General features: G+C 38.0%; 1 pseudogene; it reads right to left on the bottom strand.

Annotated features, from left to right (window-relative positions):
• Positions 1-7,629: 7,629 nt before the first annotated feature.
• Positions 7,630-8,688, bottom strand: LOC101961979 (olfactory receptor 7D4-like; annotated as a pseudogene).
• Between the last annotated feature and the right edge of the window lie 405 nt (positions 8,689-9,093).

Genomic DNA, 9,093 nt, shown 5'->3' with positions numbered 1-9,093 from the left:
GTACCTGGTGTATGTTCTGGGGAAGGAGGTAAAAGAACAATTAAGGAACACGCAAGTGAATCCTCGAGTGAGTTGTTATTTACCCACTTGGATCAGCATGGCTCATCCTGTGTTGATACCTGTCCAGGAGAACAAGGGCTCAGCCAAGTGCCAGCCCATATCTAACTTCTAGTGTATAATCCTTCAGGTTCTCTTTAAATCACCCACAACATCTCCTTTATCATCAACTTCCTAATTTTAATTCTCCTTTTAAAATCTATCCCTGAGATCTAATGTTTTCATGATATAACCCATGTGCAAGAAGTGAAGACATTTCACAGTTTCTTGTTAATTTCCAGACTGTCTCAGTCTAAAGCTCTTTAATAGTGATTAAATATAAATTTTTAATTTAAACAACCTTCATTCTGTGATGTGAGATTTCACAGTGCCATGAGAGCTTTATCAGTCCCCATTTTTGTTGTTGTTGCTGTAAATGTGATGATTGCTATCACTTGATTTGTGAAGTTGAAATGCTTTTGTTTTCTTAATAGGAGTCTCAGAAAAATAACTCTCATTGCTATTATTAACCTTCCTTCAAAATGTGTCCTTAATGACATTTTTAAATAAAATTTCCAATGTACATAATAGACCTGTGATTCAAAAATGGGATGCTTGAGCCAAATTTCCTGGAGTAGAATGTGCTCCACCAACATATGCTCCACCAACATACCATCTTTTAAGTTTGAGAAAGTTCTTCAAACTTGCTTAACTAAAGCACTGCTCCTCTACAGCAGACCATGTAGTATTCACAATAGGGTAGGATCCAGGAGTGAAAATAAGTGAGCTGATAAAATTTTTCTACTATGGTTTCTGTAACTTATATGGGTGTTACACAAATGTGAGCTTGTGTTCTTAACATTTTGATAAATTTGTTGTTCATGACTAGCATTTCACAATATCCCTCCTAAACTATTAAGAGTAGAATTATTATCAGTAATATCGACAAGTCTGTTACCTCTTCTAAGTGCCACAGAGCACTTCTACCCCAAGGAGTTCCCTATGGAGACTTCTTTCAGAGAACTTCTGTCCAGTGAATTCTTCCAGGAAGATGAAACACATGGGGATTCCATAGCAAATAACTAAATAAATAAAGGTGGAAAACGGAGCCACCATTAACATTAAACACAAGTCACCTGTCCATGCGCTTGAGTGAGGATGTATTATATTAAAATCATTATAGTTAGTAGCCAAAATATAAGTTCAATCTAAAGAATTCAAAACTACATAAATCACTCATCCTATAAGAAGTGAAAGAATTTAAGTTTCAGAAATAAGTGTTTAGATTCTGTTATAGGAAAAGTCAGTATTTTGAATGCCTTGACCATGAACCTAAATTCAAGACAGGCAAAAAAATCACTGAACACTGATTTAGTGTGTGGAGGTGGGTAGGAGATTTCACCCTGAAATAGAAATGCTTGAGAGAGGAAGGTTGGGTTATTGTTAATCAGGAGAAGGAAGGGAGGAAGGAACAGCCCAGGCTGAGAGAGCAGAATGTGCATTGCCCATCAGATGGTGAGCTTGGTACAGAGGGTGATGGAGATCAGGGGACAAGGGTCAGGAGGGACGGGGTATATGAGCTCACTATGATGTTTCCTTAGCACCCTCTCCTATTGGCAAATTCATGTTCATTTGTGAGTCTGAAATTGTGACAGTTTTATTTCATCATGAACTTAACAAGGTGTCTGTAACATTAGGGATGCTGAAGACCAAAATTTCTACTATGATACAAAAGATAAGTGTTCCAGTGTATCATGCCTGAATATGGGAACAAAATGTAGAAGTGAAGTTGAAGGATATGCATTTATATCTGTTTTAAAAGAACAACACAGGATTAATACATAATAATAGCAATTCCAGGAATGGAGTCAATTTAAGATAAATACATTTGCTTACATATTTTATCACAAAACTAGGCCAATAAAATAAAAATAATAAGCACAATATGGTAAAAGCATTTGAGGATATTTAACAGGCATTCCTGTGGAGATGCTCATGGATCCACACATCCACTATGAACGTTGACATTTGCTCACCCAACCAAGAAGCACTGTTTAGATTACACCCAACAAGAGGTGCTACATTGTAACAATACAGCCCAGTAACTGAAAACAAACCTTTGCTAGACATGGTACCCTGAGCAATTTAGCAAGGCCTGTCTCAAAAGAAATAAAAATAGGGAGTGCTAGGAATGTAGCTCAGTGATCTAGCACTTGCCTAGCAAGCATGAGGCCCTAGATTCATCTCCAGGACTAGAAAAATAGATACACACTACAGTATTTGATTTGAACTCATAAACTTGCCAGGATAATCTCCTCCAATTTCAACCATTTGATATTTTCCTGAACTTTTAAAAGAAATAATAATGCCATAAAAGTATACTGGACTGAGTGTGAACATCAGAAGTAATTATACTAGTAGAAGATATATTGTGTACTGTAAGGTGAATTGATAACTACAAATATTAAGTCAAATATGAAGGTGAAATATTAAGGTAAAAATAGAAAATGTAATGGAAAAAATTCAATCAAATATAGAACAAAAAAGACAATTCCTTGTATGTAATAGATCTTTAGTGGTAGATAACGAATACCTAGGTGCAGCAAATCTGACAGGAGCCTATAATTTAGAAAGAGTGGAGAAGAGTTGCAGACTCTCAGGAAACAACAATTTGGGAGAGAGGCTCTAGATTTCAAAGACAGAAGGAAGCAAAGCAATAGAGGTGAAGAGACAAGTTCCAACAGACACTACAGTGCCTTCAAAGTGCAGGCGCTTCACCTTCATGACTCAAGAACTGTGGAACATTCCCTTTCCCATTATCCTACAGGTAAACCCAGCACCCAAGTCCTATTCTGTTGTCCTCTTACTGCAAAACACCGACTGTGTCTGAAGGCTGTCACTGAACTTCCTCTTCCCCCTGACCTGTCCATAGGAAGCCAGCTTAGGTTTTCAGGAGGGCTGAGAACAGAGAAGGATGAGAGAGGGACGCCAGGAGTGTTGTTAAATTTTCTGCAGTCTCCAAGCTAGTGTTCTCAAAGCTCCTAATTAAATAAATTATTTCACTGTCTTTCAATTGTCCAAACAATTCAAACCCCTTGGGATACAAAGAAGAGCAGAAAAATTTCAGCCAATTTTGCATCTGTGGCAGAAGTGGCAGGGGAAAATGGATTTTTTCCTTAAAAAATATATTTCTTTTTTTTTCTTTGGTTTAATTTAAAAGTCATAAGGTGTCTGCCAGTGGAAGGTTAATTTCTATAAGGAACCTGTCCCAGGAATTATCTCCTGTGATATGCCTCATTTTGACAATCTGGATATTTTAGACCTCATTTCAGATTCATAATGCTATTTTAAAAAATAGTGTTTGTAATTTTTTAACCTCTTTATTTTCCATGTGTATTTAATTATGTATTTATTTCTTTAAATTAGGAGACAAAATTGTGCATATATTATGTAAATATGGTGCTTAGAAATATTTTATATCAGTCTTCTCATCTTCTTTGTTGTTAATCTGACAATTTGTCAATACTTTTTTTCAAAAATGACCTCTATTTCATTGATTTTTCTCTTGTTTTTCTATTCTGTTTCATTTATTTTTATTCTGAACTTTATTATTGCCTTCATTCTGTTAATTTGGGACTCAGTTTATTCTTATTTCTGTACATCCATATGCGCAACATTAGGTTGTTTACTTGACATCTTTTCATTTTAGATGTGATTATTCCTATAAAATCATTTAAAAAGATGATCATTGGAACAGCTTTTCTTCTCACTGTCCAACTTGAGATATTAATTGTGCACCAGAGTGACATTATCCTGGAACTGCTTGCTTACTATGACCAATGAGTCTAATTAACACACTCTCATGTTTTTCTATTACTCTTTAAAATCCTATTCCACCAGCTTGAAGGGCTCATTCAGCATTTCCTGAAGGACAGCCTGGTAGAGATGAACTCCCCACAGCTTGTTTGGAAAAGTCTTTATCTCTCTTCATTTATGAAAAAACGGCTTTGCCAGGGAACCGTCATGGTGGGCAGTTTTTTATTTCAGCATACTGGGTATATCCTCCCACTCTGCCCTGACTTGTAAGATTTGTGCTATGAGGCCTACTGCAGATACTTGAAAAAAAATTTTCTTCTTTTCCTTGTTGTTTCATTATCCTTTCTTTTTATTTGATCATTTATGGTTTCATTACAATATATCATGGGATTGTCTTATGTAGATTGAACCTGATTGGAGAATATGGACCTACTTTTCTTGTATATTTATGTTTTTCAGGGTATGAATTGATTTCACCACTATATTGTTATTTTATTTTATTTTATGCTATTATATCTTTAAATACAATATCTTTTTTTTTTTTGATGAGGGGAAGGTTCGCCATGGGTTGAACTCATGTGCACTCGAACACTAAGCCACATCTCCAGCCCTATTTTGTATTTTATTTAGAGACAGGGGCTCACTGAGTTGCTTAGCACCTCACTTTTGCTGAAGCTCGCTTTGAATGTAATCTTCCTGTCTCAGCCTCCAGAGCTGCTGGGATTATAGATGTGCACCACAGTATCTGGCTTTAAATACAATTTTTTTATGATTATAATTTTTTTCCGTATTGAACTGCAGTGACTTGAATATTTGTTCTTTTGAAACTCTCTCAAAAATCCTTTAAGATTTCCTTTTTTCCATTTTAGCATCTTCCACCCTGTCTCCAATGACTTTTCCTACCTCCCAGATCATGAATCTCTCATCAGCGATATCAATTCTGCAATTCATACTTTTATTCCATTTTCCATGATACTGCATTTTTAGCTCTAGCACTACTTCTTTTTGATATATATATATATATATATATATATATATATATATATATATATATATATTAAACTCCAGGACAACTTCTTCTTAGGTACATGCACCTTAATATTGTTTTTGTCTTTTGCTGAATGATTCTTCAATTTTATTAAATTTGCTGGGCCTCCTTAAGACAGTCATTTATATTTTTGCTGGGAAGTATATGAACTGTAATCTCTCCACGGTTGTTCCCAGCACTGCTTTTTTCTCCCTTGTTATGTCATGGTTCCCTGATTGTCAAGGATCTTCAAGGTCACATGTCAATGTCTGCAAATATATTTGAAGAACTGTGTAATTATACTCTACATAGACTAGCTTTGTTTGGGAAGGACTTTCAGAGTGTTACAGTGAGACTTCAATAAATCACCAAGTCAGTCTTAAAGCGGGAGATGGAATCATCTTTATTCACCAGCTGGCGGGACAACGGCAGCCTGCAAGTCTGCAATCTTCGGCCCACTCCAGGGGTTAGAGGATGCCTTTCATACCATAAGTAAAGCATGTCAGTACAATTAATCATAAGTGACTATTGTTGTAATTCAAAACCACAAACAAAAATCATGAGATTTAAAATCATAAGCAGAAGGGGAAATGGGCCCAAATGACCCTATTTTAGTACACATTAAAGAATGGTTACTAACATCTAGAAAAATGTTAGCATTCTAAGCGATTAGGATACATTGCACAAATACAGTGTGTAAGAATAGAAAGATCAATTTTGTCATTTTGTGTTGCCAATATACTAGGCTAAGCAACTGTTGATGGGTACAGAGGCAGGGTTTCCCCATGGCAGAAGCATTTCTTATATGGCATGGAGTCTCAGGGTAAAATGGAGTCTGTTTGGTCATTACCCATAAGGCCTGGCCCATAACAAGAGTAAGCCAGTTCAGAGAGTCTGAGCAGATGATATATAGTCCCTAAGTCTGGGACCATGATGGCTAAGTCAATATTGGGGTACTCTTAGCTTGGTACAACTGCTGGCAACAAGGAGTCAGGTAGGAATTCCGTGGCCCTTGAGGTGGCAGCAGTACTGGGGCATGCATGAAGTTTCAGAGCCAGTGAGGCTGGCATGGTTCTGGGGAAGGCCCTGTACCCACAGTCCCTGGGGCTTGTTTGTCACGGAGGTTTGTCAGGAACCCAAAGCCAATGGAGTCATCTGGCATAGATGTGAAGTGTTGATCTCAAGTGTTGATCTCAAGTCTGCCTTTCAAGGTAACAGATTCATGACTGGGTCTAGGGTATATAAGGGGATGCAGTCTGTGGGCACCATCTTGTAGTCGGGGGATGTGGCTCATTTCTGTTTAACATTGTAGGGCTAGTGTGAGGGCCCACAGTACTCTGTTTATTTCCATCTGTTTTCCCAATGTGAATGATGGCTCCTGCACTCTTTGTGTCCTGAACTGCCAAGATTTATTGGATGTGGGTTAGATGAAACGTCTTTTACTTGTTATCAGCTATTATTAATATAATGATACAACCTGGTACTGTGATCTTACCTGTTTATTTAACTTTTTCCAGGTATTTTCCTGTGCAAATGGTTATTAAAAATATGAAATTTGTTCAAACTCTCCACACAGATGTTTATTCCAAGTCCATTTGCTCATGAATATTCAAGCACCTAGGCCCTGTCCTTAGAGTCTGCTTCCTAGAGAACATGACTAGCCAAAGTGCAGAGTCCCATGGGAGCTTGTTCTTTATGCATGGCCTCAAAATTAGAAAGGACTTTCCTTAAGAAGGAGCTCTAAACTGAAAAATGAAAGAGAACAAGCAGGGATCCATCAACCTCAATCACCACTTCCTGTTGTGTATCACTATAGACCTAATTGCTTTCCTTGCAGTGCTATTTACAGACAGAACAGCTCAGTAGCACGTTTCACTGCCAAGTGGATAAAATAATGGTGCAAGTCACAGGTGCAGTTAGTGAACTTTCCAAGAATAAACTCAACACAAAGAAAGGAAGTTGAAGATTTAGCTTACACAATATATAGTTCAGAAAAGAATCAGTAGTTTAAATATAATGGGAAAAGTAATAATTCTTTTGGAAGAGAACTGAAGAATTTCTAATTAACCTTTGTTTTTGAATGACACCAAACAAATGAGCAAAAAAGCACAGACAGTTATATGACTCTTCAACAAATAAAACACTTTCCACATCATCACATTATAGAGAACCCAGAAAAAAAATTAACAAATTCATGAACCAATTAATGGCCAGGGGATTTGTGACTATGTTATCAAGAACACCTGATGTGTGAAAGTCTCTCTTCAGTCAATGATGCCAGGAAAGCTGGACACGCACATGCAGAAGAATGAACTGAAACCTGTTTGTCACATAATGCACATAAAAATAGAGAAGAATGGGTTGAGCATATCAGTATAAATCCTGAAATTATAAGAGGGAGATAGGAGAAAGTGCGATGATATAGGTTTGGGCAAGCACAGGAACCAAAAGTAAATAAGAAAATAAAAAGATTGTTTCAAGCTTGATGGAAACCTACAAAGAAAAGAGACAATGGAAAACTGAGGAATATATTTAGACACCATACATTGGATAAGATGTCAACATCCAAAATATTTGGACCTCTTTCAATCCAACAGTAAGAATACAAATAACATGACAACAAATAAACAAAAGACCTGAACAGTCATTTCTCAAAAAGAATATACAAATATTCAACAAGTCTATGTAAAAGAAATGTTCGATAGCTGGAATTTGGTGGTGCATGCCTGTGTTCCCAGGGACTAGGGAGGAGGAGACAGTTTACCATGTCCAGGTCAATGTACCCTTAATTCCAAGGTCAGTGATCCCTCAAGGACTAGAGGCTGCTCTACCGACGAGTCTCCCGAGGGCCCCCTTCACATCCTTGTTCCTCAGGCTGTAGATGAAGGGGTTCAGCATGGGGGTGACCACAGTGTACATCACTGAGGCAACGGAGCTTGCCTGGGAAGAGTGGGTCACAGAAGAACTGAGGTAAACCCCAAGCACCGTTCCATAGAACAAGGAGACCACACAGAGGTGGGACCCACAGGTGGAGAGTGCTTTATATTTGCTAGCAATGGAGGACATCCTCAATAAGGAAGAGACAATCTGAGAGTAAGAGAACAGGATCCCTGTCATAGCAATCATACCCAGGAGGGCAGTCAGAATAATATTATTGATAAGGGTATCAGATTTGGCTGCATTGAGAATCTGAGCCAGTTCACAGAAGAAATGTGGGATTTTAGTGCCAGTGGAGAAGGTCAGTCACGTCATTAGTAGAATATCAATCAGGGACACCAAGAACATGATGAGCCAAGACATCAGAACCAGCAGTCCACAGAACCGGGGGTTCATGATGACTGTGTAGTTCAGAGGGTGGCAGATGGCCACAAAGCGGTCATATGCCATCACAGTCAGTAGAAAATTATCCATTCCAAGAAAAATAATTAAAAAATACACCTGAGTGAGGCACTCTATGTAGGAGATACCTTTGCTATGTGCCTGGATATTCACCAGCATCTTTGGGACCGTGGTGGAGGTGAAACAGATGTCAATAAAGGACAGGTTGGAGAGGAAGAAGTACATGGGGGTGTGGAGGTGGGAGTCAGAGCTGACAGCCAGGATGATGAGCAGGTTCTCAAGCACTGTGACCAGGTACATGGACAGGAACAGCCCAAAGAGAAAGGGCTGCAGGTCTGGATCCTCTGAGAGTCCCAGGAGGAGGAATTGGGATGTGGCTGAATCATTCTGTGCATCCATCAACCTGTTATGATTTCTGGGAAGGGAAGAAAAGCAGCATTCAATGACCAGCAAAGGGTACCTCACTTAGTCATCATTTCAGAATAACTCCACTGGATGCAGCTTCTTCATCCTGTAGTGATTGCTGCCAAGGAGTGTCATTTACTCAGCCAAATGACATCCACTTCTCTTAAAGTGGTCAAATATGTGAACTTTCTTTAACAAATCTCTCTCTGTGTTCTATAATCAACTCACTTTAAAATCAATTCTTTTAACCGATTCTTACTTTTAAATCTATAAATATGATCTAATATTTCCTTGATGTGACCTGTCCATAGAATCGAAGATATTTCACATTTTCCTTGACAGTGTCCCTATTACTTTACGCTGCAGCCGTATAATAGTGATTAATATGGATTTTTGTTCCCAACAACCTTTATTCTTTCACTGAACATGTCATACTGATATGATAGATGTTTTTCAATGACATTCTTTTT

Source organism: Ictidomys tridecemlineatus, chromosome 2, assembly GCF_052094955.1.
Source record: "Ictidomys tridecemlineatus isolate mIctTri1 chromosome 2, mIctTri1.hap1, whole genome shotgun sequence".
NCBI lineage: Eukaryota > Metazoa > Chordata > Mammalia > Rodentia > Sciuridae > Ictidomys > Ictidomys tridecemlineatus.
This window is presented reverse-complemented; position numbering and strand designations above follow the sequence as displayed.